This window comes from Phascolarctos cinereus, unplaced genomic scaffold, assembly GCF_003287225.1.
Source record: "Phascolarctos cinereus isolate Bilbo 61053 unplaced genomic scaffold, phaCin_HiC Scaffold_4;HRSCAF=312, whole genome shotgun sequence".
Taxonomy (NCBI): domain Eukaryota; kingdom Metazoa; phylum Chordata; class Mammalia; order Diprotodontia; family Phascolarctidae; genus Phascolarctos; species Phascolarctos cinereus.
In genome coordinates, this window is record NW_027555847.1 from 284,952,763 (window position 1) to 284,969,627 (window position 16,865).

General features: G+C 36.1%; 1 protein-coding gene across 1 annotated transcript in view; it reads right to left on the reverse strand.

The window, feature by feature from the left end:
• CAMK4 (calcium/calmodulin dependent protein kinase IV) overlaps positions 1 to 16,865 on the reverse strand; it is a 229,664-nt gene that overhangs the window by 104,785 nt on the left and 108,014 nt on the right.

Here is a 16,865-nt window from a genome sequence, read left to right on the forward strand (position 1 = left end):
CAGATTGCCCAAGCTATGTCAGTTCTGTGCAAAATAAAAACTAGTAGGAATCTCATATATCAGAACCATAAAAAATTATAATGGACAAATTGGAATATCAAATAACTACATATCTAAAATGCATTAGGATTCCACTGCTAATTCATCCATGACCTAAAAATTAGTTGACAGGTACAAGATGTTAAATAATGTAGAAAATACAAAAATACAGAAGAATGGTAAGGACAAATGCTGTACTAAGGCCAAGGAGGGTGTTCATTACTCTGCTTTGGTAGAGTAACACTTTTTAGTATGTTATTGATCACTTATATGACCCAGAGTGGGAGTCAAATCAAGCAAAAAAAAAAAGATTTCTTATTTTTTGTATTAGTGCATAGATCTAGAGCTGAAAGAGATCTCAGGGTCCAAATGATCTAACACTCTCATTTTACAGATCAGGAAACTGAGGCCCAGAAATGACTTGTCCTAAGTCACATAAGCAGCAAATGTCAGATGGGGAATTTAAATCCAAAGTCTTTGAGTCCAGAGTCAGTGTTCTTTCTACCATACCATGATGCTATGCTATAGAACTTTAAGGTTTAAAAAGCATTTTCCCCACAATAACACTAAGGGGGAATTCAAGTAGAATTACCACATCTTATAGATGAGGATACTACTACTAAGGCTCAGAGGAGCTAAAAGACTTTTCCATGTCCACATGTCTAGTAATTGTCACAGAAAAGATTTGAACCCAGGTCTTCTTAGCTCAAGCCCAGTACACTTTCCATTACACCATGTTGACTCTCATTAAAAATCATACACATTAACAATGCTCAGCATGATGGAGATATTGGCTAATGAGGGCACAGCCCTTAAGGTATAAGTAATATGCTCTGTCTTGTAAAAAACCCAGATAAAGGTTAATGAGCCTCCTTCCAGGAATACATTATAGAAGGGCCTTTTCCATTCCTACTTGAGAACATGTAAAGGCATGCTCTATTTCCTATCAGTTTATTGAGCAGGAAAGAGAAGCCTTTTAACTGGATATTTAGCTGGAACAGGGGAGAGAGAGAGAGAGAGAGAGAGAGAGAGAGAGAGAGAGAGAGAGAGAGAGAGAGAGAAGAGAGAGAGACAGAGAGACAGAGAGACAGAGAGACAGAGAGACAGAGACAGAGACAGAGATAGTTCTAGCAGCTAAATTCTCTTCTCTGGCAGCTTTCACATATGGAGGCATAAAGGCAACTTCCTCTGGCTTGGGGGAAGTGGATGGCCACCCCTCTGTCATGCGTCTGTGAATGTATATACTTGGTTTCTTTTTTGTTTTTTATTTTGTTTTGGTTTTACTCTTGTGTGCAGTTTTTGGTTTTTAATTTTTAATTTTTTTTTATCCTAAGTAACAGTATTTAGAGAAGGAATCAAATAAGTTATGACTTTGTGAGCTTCAAAAATTCAGAAAATCACTCAGAGATCCAGCATCCATGGCAAAGTCTGCCAGTAGACAAAGCAGCTAAGTCCAAGTAAAAGGCCAGTCCAGTAGCCTACAGACTTGCTTGATCCACCCCAGCAAGAAGCCAGCCCAGCTGAGTAAGGGAGTGACTTGTCCATCAACCATGCCACACCTCAAAGGGAGAAAGACTCCACAGGCCAAGAAGTAGCCTGCCCTTCCCTACTTGACAGACAGATGTTTTGTACCAACACCTTTAATTTTAAGTCCACTGTCCCCAGGGATCAAGTGGATATATGCAGAAGAGAGAGTGTACCTGTCAGTTTGGTTTTTGTACTTCAGTTCTTACTATACCTTCTCAGTAAATATCCTCTTGTAAAAGCAAATTGATGTTGATCGGTTATTTGATAATGGAATGATATCAACTTCTTAAATGATATTGGGAAGGACACATGGAATAGAGGCTTGTAAGCAGTAGCATTAGAATCCCTACTCCCTCAGTGTTACCCATAGAACCTTAAGGGGGGGAAGTAGTAGCTACCCTCTGGGGACAGAGAATTCCAGTGGGAATAGGGATTATAGAAATTCAGTGGTGAGATGTGATGGGGAGAGTATAATTGTTTTCCCCCAAAGAGTCCTCTAGTTAGATCTAAGAATGTGGGCAGAATTATCCTGAAGCATATAAAAAATCACCATGACAAAGTAATAATTAAAAACTCATAACTGTATAATATACAGTTGGCACTTAGCCAGGCTCATTGTGGGCCTTCTTCTTCTGAGACAATCATGGTTAAGTGACTTGCCCAGGATCACACAGCTAGTTAGTATCTGAGGTCAAATTTGAACTCAGGTCCCGCTGACTCCAAGGCCTGTGCTCTATCCACTGTATCACCTAGCTGCCAGGAGGTGGGGTGGGGTGGGGGGTTGGGAATGGGGCACAGCTTCTTTATACTCCCTTTCTATACTACTCTTTCAGAACCTTCATCCACACTCATCAGATCTTAATAATTTCACTACAGATGACTATGCAAATGACTCCCAAATATATCTATCAAGCCCTAATTGCATTCCTGAGCTCTAGTTATGAATCTCCAATCATTTATTGAATGTTTCCAACTTGATCTCCCCTAGGCACCTTAAAATCAACATGTTCAAAACTGAACTCATTATTTTTGTCTCCAATCCCTCTCTAATTCTGAATTTCCTTGGTTCTGTGTCAAACATTGCCATTCTTCCAGGTCCCCAGGTTTGCAAGTTTTTCATTATTCTTGACTCCTCTGTCTCTTTTACCCCACACATACATTCACTTATGAAATCTTGTAATTTCTTCATCACCGTTCTCTCACATTCATCCTTGTCCTCTCTTCACAAAGCTGCCTCCCTAGTTCAGGCTTCATCTTCTCTTGCTTGGCCTATTGCAATGGGCCTCTTAGTTGCTCTCACTCTAGCGGGGGACTGATCTCATCACTCCAGTATGTAATAAACTTTAATGGCTCCGTATTGCCCCTAGCAATGTAAGCTCCTCTGTTTAGCTTTCCCAGGCCTCAAAAGCCTGATCCCAAACCTGCCTTTCCCAACTTACACATTACTCCCCCATGCCATTCTACAGGCCAAAATGGCTTTATTACTGTTCCTCACACAGAATATTCCATCTCCTATCCTTATACATAGCTGTGTGTCTGGAATGCACTCCCATCTCAACTCTAGCTCTTAAAATTCATCGGTTCTTTCAAGACTCTGCTCAAGTAACATCTTCAACCTGAAGCCTTTGTTATTTCCCAAACTTCTAGTGCTCTTCTTCCTCCCCTGAAATTAGCCATATAATATATGTATACTTGTGTATATGAATATTTATATGCATTTATACACATCTGTATATGTGCACACATATCTACACTGTACACACATATTGTATACACAGATATTGTATTGTATACATTTACAATATGCATAGACAGGGCAGCTAAGTGGCACAGTGGGTAGAGTGTTGGGCCTGCAATCAGGAAGACCTGAGTTCAAATCCAGCCTCAGATGTGTGTGACCTGGTCAAGTCACTTAACCCTGTTTGCCTCAGCTTCCTCGTCTGTAAAATGAGCTGGAGAAGGACATGGCAAACCACTCCAGTATCTCTGCCAAGAAAACCCCAAATGGAGTCAAGAAGAGTCAGGCATGACTGAACAAGAATATACACATATAAAAATGCATAAATGTGTGTACATATGAATATACATGTGTGTATAAGACCATACACATATGTACACAAACACATATATCATAGGGTTTATATATATTACAGTTATTCAACATACATGCACATACATGTATGTTTGTATATATGTATACATACAGGTATAGATGTCTCTGTTATTTCTGCCAATCGAATGTAAACTTCCTGAGAGCAGGAATTGTTTTATTTTTGTCTTTGTATTCCTAGAGACTAGACTAGTACCTGATATATAGGAGGTGCTTAATAAGTACGTGTTGATTGATGGATTGATCTTTAGGAAGAGACCCTTTAGGAACTGTTGCAATTGCATCTTCAGATAACAATCAAAAATCAGCTTAAGCATTCAGAGTAAGATTGAGGTAGCAAGGCTAACACCATATTAATATTGTAGAGGTCCTGAACAGATTCTCCTTGAATACAAACATCTCACAAATCTCTAGTGACTATTTCAGGCTATTAACCTTTTTAAGCCTACATATGAGTTAACTAAAACAAAAATAAATATTCTATAAGTCAAAAGCTGCAGACTTAGCAGGGTCATATTACTAAATACAGTACAAAATGAAATTTAATTCCTCTAAAACAGGAAATGCTTCAATAATTCAGGCAGCTGGTTATTAATGTGCATAAATGAAAGTAATCTCAAAGTGTCTTCCTATGGCTAATTATTGAAATAATCGTATAGGAGACATATGTGACCATCACAATTTGATTGTCTTTCTTCAGGGTCCACACAAAGAAGTGGCTCCGCTCTTGAGCTAGGCTAGCCGATGTCTCTCCCGCTAGACTGTGTTAGTGAGATGCTCTGCCAATGGCCAGCAAACTGGGCAGGCCACCCTACCACAATACTCTTCTCAGGGTGCAGAGTGTTAATCTGTTGGTCACCTAGGATCATTCCTTAATGGACAGCTATGAACTTTTTTAAACCTTCAGCGCTGGCTGAGCGGAGGGCTACTGCACTCTCTTCATCAAGAGGGTTACTACTCTTTTTTTAGCCAGAGTGCTACAAAAGCTCTTTCTTCCAGGGCAGTCACTCTTAGCTGAGAATCAGGAGAAGCTTCTTTACTTTGACTCCCTCAGAACCTCAGCTCTAAGGTAGTTAGTTACCTCAAGGCAGGAAATAGAAGACTCACCTCTCCTTTTCAACATATTCTTCCTGCTCAAAAGCTCCTTCTATTGGTATTTTTCACATCCAATATTGCTTTGGGAATCTTATGCAGGTAAATGCTAAGGACAATTGTATTCATTTAGTTTATACCCTGAAGGTGTTGTCATTGTCTTTTTGACCTCTTCATACACAATTAAGGTATCCAAACCTTCTACCCTTTCTAAAGTGGGGAATGTCTATTTCCTATCTGAAAGCTTTCTCCCTTATCTTTCAAAGTCTCTTAAGCCACTTCAGACAGTCAGCTTTTGCTAAAGTCTTACATGTGAGAAGTCTCACCTATTTTTGAATATATATGATACATATATTTATATCAATATGTACCATAACAAGTATCTTTTAAATATGAGTTGGAAACCTCATATAGTTTTATTCTCCATATTGGTATCCTAGGAGGCAGAAGAAAGATGATCATATATGAAGAACCTCAGTCGATATTTAATTAAATAAATGTTTAGTAAGTACCTACCGTGTATATGACACTATATTAGATAGAGGTGATACAATGAGCAAAACAGTCTCTACCTTCAGAGAGCTTACATTCTATTGGGGAGATACAACATGTACTTTTAAGGTTATACGAGGGAATATGAGAAGGGAGAGAGCACTAACAACTATATGGATTAGGGAGGGAGGAATATCACTTCATAGAGGAAGTGATATTTGAGTTGATAGAGGCAGAGGTAATACATTCCTCATCCCATACAAGTATGGGAAATGGAAAATCACATTTGGGACACAACTAGTTGTATAATTTAGCATAAAATACTTGAAGGAACAATGTGGAATAAGACTAGAAAGGAAAGATGAAGCACAGAATCTTAAATCCAAAGTTGAAGAATTCGTATTTTATTGGAAAGGTACCAGGGACCCACTGAAGATTTTTGCTTAGGGAAATGATATTTTCAGATCTTTGCCTTAAGGTGTTTTTGTTTGGGGGGGGGGGAGGTTGGCAACTGGAGAAGAATGGGACTAGAAATGGGAGTGGGGGAGAGGAAGGAGGCTATTGCACTAAGTCCAGACAATTGGTTATGAAAACCTAAACTAAATTGAGATGTGGTTGCAGAAAAGGACAGATATGAGAGATGTTCTAAAAACTGAATTGATAAAGAATTTGACAATTGATTGTATATTATAATTGCTCAGCATGTGAACATTAAAAAAGCAAATCTAATACTATTGTCTTTATGAATTGGACCTTAGGCCCTGCTATTTGCCCAATATCAGTGGATTGTTGAATATTGTTTTTCCCTCAAAATTTTCCTGATTATATCCTAATGCTATAAATGAGAACTTGTCGTCTACTATATCCTCTTAGTATATAACAGTTCAATGACTTTGCATTATTGTTTTTCATCATCTCCAGTTAACATGTTTAATAGGAATGCATATGTATAGCCTACAACAGATTGTGCGCCATCTTGGAGAGGGTGGTGGGGAGGAAGGGGGAGAAAAATTTTAAACTCAAAAGAGTTTGGAAGTGATTGCTGATGAATCACCAGAAAGAGGAAACAAAATTCAACAGAAGCAGATATGTTCTTAAGGAAAATCAATTTAGCAGTAGGATAGACTGGAGACAAGGCAGGGAAACCACTTAAGAGACCATGCAATAATCTAGGTAAGAGATAATAAGGGCTTCAACTAATGTAAGTTGTACGAATACAAAGAATGGTTCAGATTTGACAGATGACAACGTCTGTAGGTAGAAATGGTGAGATTTGTAAACTGACCGGATGGATATGTAGGGTGAGGAGTTGAGTATAATGCCAAGGTTACAAACCTGAAAAATTAGAAGAATGGTGTTACTTTTAATGGAAGTACTATTTTGTAATTTTTCTAATTGCATTATAAATGTGTGTGTGTGTGTGTGTGTGTGTGTGATTTTTTATCAGCAGAAATGAATTTAAAGAGGAGGCATTAATGACTGTTTGAAAACATGGAATTTTTCCATCTGACTTACAGCTGAAACCTACCATATGTGTTATCTCTCCCATTAAAATGTGAGCTTCCTTGAGATTAGGGACTGCCTTTCTTTTCTATTAAGCACTTAATAAATTCTTCATTCATTAATTGTTCTTTATTGTCAAAAGAGTTAAATTCAGAAACTAGAGTTTCAAGTTTGTCTAGTGTTATGGAAATTGAATGCCTTTTTTTTTTCTGGAGAATTTTGTCTCTTGTTATTTGAATTTGAATTTATTCCTATGGTGTGATACGGAGTTAGGATTTTGAAATTTTTTAAAAAAAATATAATAATAATTGTACAAGTTAAAAAAATGACTTATGGTATCTTGTTCCAAAGAACATATCTGATCGTGTAACTACCCTACACAATCAATTCAGTGACTCCCCATTGCCTTGAGGATAAAATATAAACTCCTCTCTTTAGTTCTTACAGCCTTTCATAACCTTTCCCCAAACTATCTTTCCAGCTTCATTGGACATTATTCTTCTTCTTGCATTCCAAATCTAGCCAAACCAGCTTTTCCTCTGTCCCTCACACATAACATGCCATCTCTTACCTCTGTGCCTTTGTACCAGCCATCCCACATGTCTGAAATGTTCACCTATACTCATGTCTGCCTCATAGAATCTTCCTCTTCCTTCAAGACACAGCCCAAACATTATTGTGTTAGTATTAGATTTGCTTTTTTAATGTTCATATGCTGAACAATTATAATATACAATCAGTTGTCAAACTCTTTATCAATTCAGTTTTTAGAACATCTCTCATATCTGTCCTTTTCTGCAACCACATTGGTTTTCATCACCAATTGTCTGGATTTAGTGCAATAGCCTCCTTCCTCTCCCCCCCTCCCATTTCTAATCCCATTCTTCTCCAGTTGCCAACCCTCCCCCCCAAAAAAAAAAAACACCTTAAGGCAAAGATCTGAAAATGTCATTTCCTTAAGCAAAAATCCTCAGTGGGTACCTGGTAGAAAAAGGCAGAGTGAGTTTAGGGAAGGGTAAGTAGTTTACTATGGTTAGATTACAGATTATCTGAAGGGGAAAATTGTGAGAAAAGGCAGAAAAAGTAAATTAGAGACATTAAGATACTGCTACTAAATTTGATAGGCATAGAGGAGTTACTGAAGACTTTTGAATGTGGAAGTGATATGATCATAACTAAGAATTATGAGTATTACTATAGCGATGTGTGGTGTAAAGAATGGATTTTAGACTAGTCATAAAGCTATTTCAATAGTCCAGTCACAAGTAAATAAGAGCCTGAACCAGCCTGTGGAGTAAAAATGAAAAAAGAGAAAGGCAATGGAGATATTAAAGACAATGCAACTTGACAACTGATTACATGAAATTAAAATTGAAAGAGAAATTTAGGGAATAATAAAAGATAAAGAAGAAGCAAAATTATCACTTTTTGGAGATCAAAATGATGGTGTACATGAACCCCAATGAATCAACTGAGAGAAATGATTATTTATCTCTCATATTAATAATCAATTATTGAGTTAGGACCAGGATTTTTTCAGAAGATTGTAGGTTGTTCAGTCTCTGAAGGATATTGCTCAGAATGAGACTGAATTGAGGAATTCTCAATCTTGTTCAGATAGCACCCAGGTGGGGAAGCCTGTGGTGCTCTACATAGATTTGGGTGAGGATAAGTTCTTTGGTTAGATTGCCCAAGGCTGGGCAATTTGGAAGTAAATGACATGATCAAAGTTATAACTCCCAGCCCCTCATTAGAATAGGTCCATCTTTCATTGTATTATTCATTTTTCTCATTAATTGTTAACCAATCAGAGTTGATTGCCACTCTCAGGAACACCCACTCTTCCAAGGGCATATAAACTGTGAGCCCACTGACATGATTCATCTTTGGTATTCAAGAGTGTCACTGTCCCATTTTATTGGTAATATGCAAGCATTATTAATAAAATGACTAATTAATCAGAAATTATGTCTCTCAAACTTTTTAAGTGTCATACAACTAAAAAAATAATTGAAGCATTTAATGACTTCATCAAATTTGCAGTATATAAAATAAACTCACACAAATCAATGACATTTCTATATAATACCAATAAAACCAAGGAGAAAAAAAATCATTGAAAATAATTATAGAATGTATAGCATATCAGAGATTCTACTAACCAGGATATACAAGAATTATACAAATAGACAACTACAAAATATTGTTTGCAGAAATATAGATGGACCTAAATATTGGGAAAATATTAATTGTTCATGACTAAGACAAGTCAATATTATAAAAACAATACTACTTCATTTACTTCTTTAATCAAATTACAAAAGATTGCTTTTCAGAGCTAAAAAAATAATAATGATGAAATTCACATGGTGGCAAAAAAAAAGGTCAAGTTTCTCAAAGGAAATAATGAAAAGAAGCGGGAATGAAGTGGGACCTAGCAATGCCAAATCTCAAACTAAACTACAAAGGAGTAATTCTCAAAACAATTTGATACAAGTTAAAAAAAAATAGAGAACAGATTAGGTTCATAATACATAGAAGAAAATGGATCTGTATTTGTACCTAATAGCCACAATACCCACAAATCCAGCTACTGGGGTATTTGACAACACTATAGGGAAAAATAGAAAAAAATGGAAGATTTAGACCAATACCTCATACATTATACCAAGATAAACACAATATTAATACATGGCCTAAATATAAAAGCTTACATCATAAACAAATTAGAGAAAATGGGGGGGGGAAATTGTCTATATTACCCATGTATAGAAGAAAAGTTCATTACCCAACAAGAGGTAGAGGGGGTCATGGAAGATAAAATTGATAATTTTGATTACATAAATTGAAAAGCTTTTGCACAGAGCCAATAAAGATAAGATTAAAAGAGAAAAGACTGGGGAAATTTTTTGCTAATTTCTCTGATAAAAGTCTCATTTCCAAGATAAATAATGAACTAATTCAAATTTGTATGAATAATAGCTACTAGGGGCAGAGGTGGCACAGTGGATAGAGCACCAGCCCTGGAGTCAGGAGGACCTGAGTTCAAGTCCCACCTCAGACACATAACACTCACTAGCTGGGTGATTCTGAACAAGTCACTTAACCTCAATTGCCTCACCAAAAAATAAAAAAGAATAATAGCTACTCCCCAGTGGATAAGTGGTCAAAGGATATGAACAGGCAGCAATCAAGAGAAGATACCCTGACTATCTATAGCCATATGAAAAAAAGTTGCTCGAAATCATCACTATTTAGAGAAATACAAATAAAGCAATTCTGAGCTTTTACCTCACACACATCAGATTAACAAGGATGACAAAAAAGGAAAATTATAATTGCTGGAGTGGCTGTGGAAAAGCAGGAGCATTGATGCACTACTGGTAGACGTGAACAGATACAAGCATATTGAAAAACAATTTGGAATCACAAAGGAAAAGTAACTAACTAGTTATACAACTACTAGGACTATACCCAAAAGAGATCAAAGAAATAGGAAAAGGCCCTATGTGCAGAAAAATATCCATATCATCTTTTTTTGTTGTTGTTGTATGGAAAAGGCCCTGGAAATTGAAAGGATATTGATCAATTGAGGAATGGCTGAATAAGATGTGGCACTATCATGCTATAAGAAATGCCGAAAGGAATGGTTTCAGAAAAACCTGGGAAGACTTGTACAAACTGATGAAAGGTGAAGTAAGCAAGATCAGAAAACAATTTATATTATAAATTTTATAAACTGCTTGAGAATGAAATTAGCAGACCTGAGGGAACAATTTATAGAATGTCAAAATCATAAAGACAAACGACTTTGAAAATTATAAAAACTATTATCAATGCAATGACTTTCCATGATTCCAGAGGACCAAGGATGAAACATACTATCCAACTCCTCATATAAAGGTGGCAGATTCAGAGTGCAGAATAAGATATTTTTGTATACACCTAAGAGCATTTTTTTATTTGAATATGAATAGTTGTTACAAAGAATTTGCTGGCGGGGTAGATAGAGCATTTGGCCCTGGAGTCAGGAGAAGCCGAGTTCAAATCGTGGTCTCAGACCAGACACTTGACACTTACTAGCTATGTGGTCCTGGGCAAATCATTTAACCCCATTGCCTAGCAAAAACAAACAAGCAAAAAAGATACAAGGAATTTGCTTTGCTTTTCTCTTTTTTAAAATGTGAGGGAGAGAAAATAGATTTCTATGAGTTAATATGCAATTAGAGATAGAGGTGGGGATACTAATGATGTGGAATATTGTATGCATTTTAGACTGTCTCTACATTGTTAGTTTTAATTGTTTTACTTTGCTACAAGACAGTGCTCACAGTGGGAGTAATTTGTGAATGTATGTAATATAAAAACAAAGCTAATGAATAACACTTAGGAAAACCTCACTATGTGACTCTGAGGTGGGTGACTAGCAGCATGAAAGTGCCATTAATAGATGTCGTGTCGAGAAAGAAGAATGGAGGATTTGGGGAGAAAGATGACAACATAGAAGTGCTGACAGGACATCCAGGGGCAGATGTCTAGTAGATCATTTAAAACATAGATCTGAAGCTTAGAAAGGAAATAAATGTTAGAGATACAGATATTGTATGTATTTTCTAATAGAGAAAGATAGCTAAATTATAGGATTACCATGTGAAAAGTGTAGAAAAAGAAGAGAAAAGGGCTGTAAGCAGAATAGGAGGGAACATCTATACTCATGAAATACGTGGTGGAAGAAGAGTCCATAGGAGAGAAAAAGATCAGAAAGGTGGAAAAATAGTCACAAAAATGCAGTTATCACAAAAACTAAGGGAAGGAAGTATATAAAGAAAGTTTTCAAACTTTCTCAAATGCTATAAAGAAATCAAGGAGAATAAAGGCAAGGCAATTTTGGAATCAGGTGACTTGGGGACTTTAAAGAGAATAGTTTCATGAAAGTGCAATACAGAAGCAATAGGTTATGAAATAAGCAGACGTTAAAAAAAGTGGATGAAATGAGTATAAATGACTCTTTCAAGAATTTTGGCACTGACAGTAAGAAAAGAAGTTAGCATGAGGAAGCAGCAAGGTTAGCAGAGGGTTTTTTAACATAAGGGAAACGTGAGTTGTTTTTATTGTTATTGTTGTTTGTTTGTTTGTTTTTTGAGGCAGAGACCAAAACTGTGGTTCCTTTGTATATGGAATTCTCAGATGAGGAAATTGCCTCTGCCTATGCTTGTCGGCAAATTCTCTGGGAACTTATAGAATCAGAGTTGTCTAGAGCACCAAGAAGTTAATTGAGCTGTCCAGGGTCCCATAGCCAGTGTGTATCAGAGGCAAGACTTGAACTCAGGGCTTCTTGGCTCCAAAGTCAGCTCTTCAGCCACTAACACAATCCTGTTTCTCTTTTTAATAGGGAAGAGAAAGGGACTAGTGGAAAGGAGAAGACTGAAAACATAGGAGAGCAATATAACTGAAAGGGGGTGGGAGTGGATTGATTAGGAAAAAAGAAGTACGGAATGATTAAATCTAAATTTTGGTCTGCATCTTTTTGCTTTTATGTTCTGTATTAATTATAATTTTTATTTGTTATGGTCTATTATATGTCTAAAAGACATGGAACACAACAATTTTCAAAGAATTGAAAATAAGAATCACATAAGGGCAAGGGGAAGGCAAATACTGAGAGTGAACAGACTATAACATATAACCAATAAGGAAATTAAAAGAAAAATTGAAGGGAAAGATACCATCAGAGAAATGTGTGATAAGGAGAGACTACAGGTTAGTCATGAGGAGTGGATAATGGGTGATGACTATCAGACATCCTGAGTGTTCCACTGGTATATTTGTGATTCATGAAAAAGAGAGGCAGGATTCCAGTGTGTTGTATGGACCCACTGTGTACAACTTGTGGGATGACATGAAGAAGCATACCAAAAAATGAGCAAACATGGATGGTTTGTCCTTTTCAATATGTGCCTACTACGTGCCAGGCACTGTGCCAAGCACTGGCGATACAAAAAAAAGAAAAGAAAAAGAAAGACAGTCCCTGCCCTCAGCGAGCTTACAATCTGGGGGCGGAGACAATACACAAAAAGAACCTGAAAGGTATCTGCTGCACGATTATGCTGTTCATGAAGTCAAAACAAAGCAGAACAGCTGAAGGCAAATGAAGAGCTGGCTGAAAAATTCTGAGCTCTTTATAAAGGGAGGTTTGGGGAGCAGTTTTTTGTTCCACCCTACATTCCTTCAATCAGAGGGGAGAGGCAACTGAGAGTCCTGAAGAGTTGTTGAGGAACAAAACTGAAGTAATCTCCATGATGATGAGATTCCTGGTGATGAGTTTATCCAGGCGAAAGCATGATGTTCTTGGAATCCAAACCAAACAGAGCATCTGCATTGTTCAAGAGAACATCTAAATTTACAAGACCACAGATCCACTTGAGTATTTGAACATAGTCTGTGAAAAAAATGTGTTTCATACATTTGCCTTTTTATATTCATTAATTTCTATTTAAAGTCTATTTAAAGGTATAATTGATGCTGAGAAAATGATATATTCTTTAATGTTCCCATTAGAAATCTTTCAAAACCAGCTTCTCAGATGGCCTCCATGTTCCTTTTTGTTGATCTTTTTGTTAGACTTATCCAGCTGGGAGGAAGGAAGAGTATTATTTTCTATAATAATTGTGGCATTCTATTTCTTTATAGCAATTTATTTAGGTTTTCCTATGTAAATTTTATTTGCTATGCCATTTCATGAATGCATATTTAATAATAATAGTGTTTCATTGTTTATGGTAACTTCAAGCATAAAGCAGGTCCATATTTCTCTTTTTTAACATTCTGTATGTTTTTGAGGCATTGTATGGCAGCATGATTATGACTGATGATTTTTTAAAACCTCCCAATAATGCAGTTTTAGTTATATTTCTTTTTGTATGCATCTTTAGTAAATGTATTTCTTTTATGCAGTGAATTATTCCTTTCTTTTTTTTATTCATTATGTCACTATTTCATTTAATTGGATGGTTTAATCCATTCACATTTAAAGTCACGATTCTTAACCTTGCTTTCACCATTTATTTCTTTTGTATTTATTTTGCCTTACTTCCTATTTTAATTCAGCACTTCATCCATAAAATTAGTTTAAGTAAAGGGTTTTTCTCTGGCCACAATCTGTGAATTTGATCAATCAGCATTTTTTTTTCATATTTGAAAGTTCTAGGCAATATTTCTTGTTTCCTGCAGTACTATGGTCAGATTTTTTATTTTATCTTTTTTTTTTTTTGGTTTTTTGTTTGTTTTTAGGAGGTGGAAGAGAGCTTTGATCCCTTATTTATATATCTTGTTTTCAAGGTCCGCCACATTGAATTATAGAAAATTCATATGTTCCTTCAAAGTTGTTTTTTGCTTCTCTTCTGTATAATTTTCTTTTATTTCTGAATTTTTAAACTCTATATGTTCCATTCTCTTTTGCATGACTTCTGCTATTTTAAGAGATTTTCTGTTGTGAGTTCTTGTCTTAGTAAAATATGCCTTGAGAGTTCTGCTTTCTGGCATATTTCCCATTCTACTTCTTTTAAAAGTTTTATTTCTCTTTTGAACTATTTTGTAGGATTTTTTCCTCTTCTTCCGTGATCTCTAAGCAGTCTAAAATTTCAATGGGTTTTTTTTTTTTTTGGCTTATTTCCCTGCATAGAATATTCGTTATTCATTGTGGATTTTTTAAAAATTGTTTATTTTTTCTTCACTGGTAAGTGGAGGGAGGGATGTCACACTAATTTATTTCCTTGTAATCTAGACTTATACCCAGCCCATCTCTCTCATACTTTTTGTTTTTCAGTCTTTCTCCTTCACAGATTCCTAAGGCTAAGGATACTCAGCATCCTTGAATCTGGAGTGTAGGGGCCCAGATGGTTTCCTCCCTAAAGCATATATATCTTCAGAAGAAAGGCCTGGCTAGATTTCTTCTATCCTCTCTCTTAGGTATGAAAGTTCCTTGTTTTCTAGCCAGCCATGAAAGCTTCAACTTCTGCACTCCTCCCCAATATACATACATTCAGATGTACTTCACCTTCACAGAGGTAGACAGAATTATTGACTTCTGCCTTTCATTTGGTGTGGGTTGCATAGACTGGGTCATTGCCTAGCAGAAACTGGTTAGAGGCCACCACAACTGAACCCCAAATTTCAATAAGATGAGATTATGCTGGGTGGATAGGTTGGGAGTGAGAAGGCTGAGTAGGATTTTTAAGTATTTAACTTCTCTGGTGTTATTTAATGGCACTTTTACCTTTGGGCAGGATTGGTCTTTTTGTCATGTTGATTCAACTGGAATTACTATTGATTTTGTGCATATTTCCTTCTTTTGATGCTATTAGGTTAGAGAAGATAATGCTGAAAATAACTCTGCAGTCATCTTGCCAATTATAAAACCAAGTCACAGAATTCTAATACTTTTTACCTTTGGGAAGTCTTAAAGAAAAACTTCATTTTTCTTACAGGTTTGTTCTGCTAAAATAAAACCAACAACGATAATTCTGGTTTGTCTGTTTGTTTTTTCAGTCTATCTTCAAATTGGATTTTGTTTGCCATGACAGTCAATTTTGCCAGGCACAAAGTTTTGGTCTAAGAATTATTTTTTCTAAAGATACATAATTGGGACATCAAGCAATCCATTTATCATGCCTTGAAGAGAGTTCTGGACACTTGGCTCCCTACATACTTTGCAGAGACATCCTTGCTTAAGTGCAGTTTCACCATATAAATAAAGTTTTGTTAACCAGAATACTTACTGGCCCATGACAGAATCATAGAAATAAAGTAACTTAGACAATTACTTGAAGTGTTACATGGCAGAATATCCATATCTAAGTGATGACTGGATGAAGAAAAACCAAACTGGTTTGCTCTAAAATTGACATTCTGAAGAAAGCGATTTTTTAATCAAATTTTAGGAGAGGAGACAGGTAGAGAGGAGGAGGTGGGAAGGAAATTATTGGCAGAAGAAAATAGTTCATTTACAGTTATGAATATAGGATTAAAAAGCAGGTTGGGGCACAGCAGGCCATTTTATTTGACTGAAGTAGAATCTATATTGTGGAGCAACGAGAAGCTAAGACGGGAGATCCTTCAGTGAACAGAATAGTGACATGATATTTAAGATAGTTTGGATTAAAGCAGGGAGACACAGAAGGTAGGGAAACTTGGGTAGGAGGCTATATTGCAGTTTTTGAAGTAAAAAATAATAGGGACCTGAACGAGGTTCATGCTTATAAAAAGAAAGTATCATTAAAAAAAAACTGACAAAAATTTGGTGATGGATATGTTATGGACAAAGGAAAGATATAAATGAAAAATGACTTTGAGGTTACAAGCCTAGGGAATACATAAGGTGGTGATGTCATAGACAATGATGGTGAAATTGGGGTGACTGGGTGGGGGAGGAGGGAACAGTAACTACACTTTTCAACATTTTAAGCCAAATATTCAGGAGCCATATCATGAAAAAATTATTAAAAGCAAGTATGTGGGATTTTCCCATAGTTATTCCTCTCATCCTCCTCCCTCCAAAAAACCCTCCAACAACAAAATATAAATTTGGCAGGATGAATCTATAAACCCAATTAAAGCTAAATGCAATGTTTAGTTAGAATACAGTTTTACTATTCCTATCAGCTCTTTGCACAGATTGTGAAGGGGTTTTTTTTTCTTTCTTTGATTTCAAAATTGTAGTTTTGGACACAGAGAACTACTTTCTTTTAAGTGGGTTTGATAGTGTATTTGGTTGTCAGGCCAGTGTATGCTTGTCAGCCAAGCCTGGTTTCTCAGTGTACTGAGTAGCTAACTGTTAAATTTATAAATGATAGTAAGTAATAGACTACGCTTTAATCCTGGACACATTTTATGAATTTTCCTTTTGACCGCTTATGTTAAGCATCTTCCCTTGAGATCTATCCTACTTATTTGGAGAATAATTTGTTCTGAGTTTATACTCTAACTGAATCAATCATGTATATTTTACCAGCTATCACCCTCCTGAACACATTTGAAAGGTTTTAACTAGTAAAGTCTTAACAACTGTGGCATTACTTCTAATTCTTTTTATCCAAATAAGCTT